Raw genomic sequence first — 3,436 nt, 5'->3', positions numbered from 1 at the left:
TTCTTGAGAAAGCCCATTTTTATGTAGAGCAACTCTAATCGGAAAATCCTTTCTCATAACTAGAAAAAATAGACCTCCTTAAATTGGTATTTACTCTTTTTGGTTCTGTTTAACAAATACACAACATCTGCTTGTTGCAAACATGCACAGGTATTTAAGAAGACAAATGAAAAGGTAATAAAAAGAAGTTATGCCAAGCCCAACTTTTTTGTCTGACTTGAATTATCATGATGTCTTAAGTGATCCATGTAGGATAAAGGAAAGACAGACTCGGTCACAACCGCTTCCAACTGTACCGTGCTTAAGTTTACAAAGCATTTTGAATGTGAAGTGAATGATCCTTGTAACTGTGCAAACTATTAATATATTTTACTCCTCTAATTTGTGTATTCAATACCACTATATTGCTGTATATTTTCAAAGAAAGAAGAGAGTCTTTGCAACTAGCAGAGAACCAGCAGGGAACAAATCTGTAGTGAATCCTTCAAATTCCCCTCTTGCTTCTTAATTTCTCCTCTTTGTGGTTAACACTCTAGGCATGATACAGACACTGTTGTGTATCTTATAAAAGTCTCCTATCCTGTTCTGCTTTTATTAAGATAGAACAACTTGCCCACTGGGATGTGCTCCCAGAAGTGTGCCGGGGTCACCGGTATGGTCACCCTGGAGTGGTCTGGCCAGGTGGCTTCATGGCATGTGGCTCTACATGTGGCTGAGCACCTGGCGCAGAGGCCAGGGGACTTTGGAGCCGCAGTACTCAGTCACTAAGGCAGTGATAACCCTGACAGTAGTCACCGCAATCATTGCACCCCTGCCGCCATCTGCCCTTGCTAGAAGGTTCCTTTGCTCCTTTCCAGACTACAGCACGATTACAAGTCCTAGAACCTAGACATGCACCTGTGTAAGCACATGGGGGAGAAACCATTTGTGACTGTGACAAGTGTGGCAAGGCCTTTGTCAGGGAATACCATCTGAGTTACCATGTCCTGATTATTACTGAAGACAAGCCATTTGTTTATGTAGCAGTGATCAAAAATTCAACACGAAATCAAACTTAAAGATACCCTTTGAAGGTAAACATGAAAATAATAAAAAAAAAAATTAATGCAGTTTTGCAGATTGTAAGGTGACTTTAGGAAGCATCAGCAGCTGAGAATCAGTCACTTCCAGCATACCAGTGAGCCCCAGTTCAAGTGTACCCAGAAAGTATGTGGAAAACACTTTTCCTCCCCCAGCTCTCTGAAACTACTCAGGAGGGTGCACTGGGCTATGTATGTCAGAAGGGATGCTCTTTTGTGGCAAAAGCAAGGATGAGACTCCTGAAACACAAAAGAGAAACCCATAAAGGGGAAATAATGTGTGAAGTATGTAGGAAGACATTTAAACGCAATGATTATCTCAAGCAACATAATGAAAACTCATGGCCCAGAAAGGGATGTATGTCAGTGTCCAAGAGAAGACTGTGGTAGAATCTACACAACTGTGTTTAACCTGCAGAGCCATATCCTCTCTTTTCACAAGGAACAGTGTCTATTTATGTGTGAACATGCTTACTGTGGCAAGATATTTGCAATGAACAGGTTCAGTTGGTATGCTGTAGTGCATAATCTTGACAAGATGAAAATGAAGCTCAAGATAAAACCATCTTATAAACCAGCAGGTGGTGTGGTGGTTGAGGCATTGAACTACTACATGGCCAACCGCATTATGAATCCCAGACCTGGCAGCTTGCTTTCCCACTTCCTCTTTCTCTCTCTCTCTCTCTGTGTCTTTCTCTGGTGAGCACATGTGTCCTATAGCAAATGGGAGAATATTAGCAATGATAAATAAAATTGAATCTTTTTTAAAAATAAAGTTAAAACAATCTTGTGACAAAAGGAGTTTGGCATTGCCTCTGGGTGGCTATATCCCTCCCAGTGGAAACAACAGCCAGGCTTATCTGTGCTGAAAATGGGGAATCACCAAACTATCGAACACAAAGTACTCTTGACAGTTGCAATATTTAGCCCTCAATTAACTGTGCCATTGCTATTTTTAAAAGATTGTGAATCAGAGCACTTATTTTCTTTCAGAAGCATATTTTTCTTTATTAAAGCCACTGAAGAACATTAAACACAAACAGGTTAAAGGAACTGGAAGTTAAAGGAACTGGATTCCACATGGCTGATGGAGCATTTGGAATCCCAGCCCTGGTGGCCTGAAAAATGCTCCAGGAACATGTACATGAATACCCCAAATCCCTACAGCCCGAAGAAATGGAGGAGAAGGGGTTTTGGCATAACCATGTCCCAATGTGAGTTGCTGTCTCCCTTTACGTCTCTATTCTCTCTTTCTCAGGGGAACCCGTGCATCCTCTGGCAAATTAAAAAAAAAAAGAAGATAAAAAAGTATGTGATAAATTGTGAGGTAGATAATGTTATGTGTAACATGATGTATTATTGGATAGTTTTAAATTTCTTAACCAAACCATTCATCTCACTCATTGTTCTCTATGTGCTTATAATATAAGAAGTTGGTACTAAAATTCTGGGCTATCCAGGAAACTCAGTGGAGATAAGGGAATTGTGAAATTCCCATAGACAAATTAGAACCCTTATTCTCATAATTGTGATAGAAGGATTACAGTCACTTTCACAGGGATACTGCCCTGAAACACTGGTTACCGATTTTTCCCCGACAAATTAAAATGCTGGGTTGAGTAGTGGAAGTAGACATAAGCTTAATCCTAGTTCACCCTATTAATGATGACAATACTTAGATGGTGCTGTTGTGGCCAGCCACAGAGCCAGGGTAGACCTTAGCATACACTCACACGTGAACCAAGAAGGTATGAAAAGATTTACTATTTGCACAATGAGAATTCTCAGTATAGCAGAGAAGACTTGTAAACAGGTCTGAAAATGGATTGAGAAAGAAGTGAAAAGAAACTGACTCAGCCCTTATTGTGGTTAGGGGCCAGGCTGGGATAAAGATTCTTTCACATGGGCTGGGGCTTGATGTTTGAACTTCCTGCTGGCCCCTAAGGAAGAAGCACCTGGCTTTTTCTTACAAATATACCAGGTACTATGGGGAAAAAGAAGATAGGTGGATGGACCTTAAAAGCTCTCAGCAGTCAAATGTAGAAAACAGACTCTAATTTGTTACAATGTTAAGTCGTGCTTTTAGGTATAATTGAACTTTTCTTGAAAGGTGCAGTGTATCCAGCATCAAGAGCTCATAGACATCTTACTAATTGTATATCTTTTATATTTTCTGTTGCTCTTCTTCCTTGAATAAATCATTCCTGTACCCCAACCTCAGCGGGATTTAATAGCTAAATTTTGACTCAGATTCTTGCTTTTTAAATTAAATTTGGAGATATATAAACATACATATGTATACATACATATATTTTGTCATATATATATATAAATTTTATATATATTTCATATATATA

General features: G+C 39.3%; 2 pseudogenes; one reads left to right on the top strand and one right to left on the bottom strand.

The window, feature by feature from the left end:
* Nucleotides 1–706: 706 nt before the first annotated feature.
* On the top strand, nt 707–2,112 carry LOC106735802 (transcription factor IIIA-like; annotated as a pseudogene).
* An 836-nt stretch (nt 2,113–2,948) lies between these two features.
* Nucleotides 2,949–3,436, bottom strand: part of LOC102477346 (spermine synthase-like) — a 7,476-nt pseudogene continuing 6,988 nt past the window's right edge.

This window comes from Tupaia chinensis, unplaced genomic scaffold (assembly GCF_000334495.1).
Source record: "Tupaia chinensis unplaced genomic scaffold, TupChi_1.0 Scaffold000532_1, whole genome shotgun sequence".
Classification (NCBI taxonomy): Eukaryota; Metazoa; Chordata; class Mammalia; order Scandentia; family Tupaiidae; genus Tupaia; species Tupaia belangeri.
This window is presented reverse-complemented; position numbering and strand designations above follow the sequence as displayed.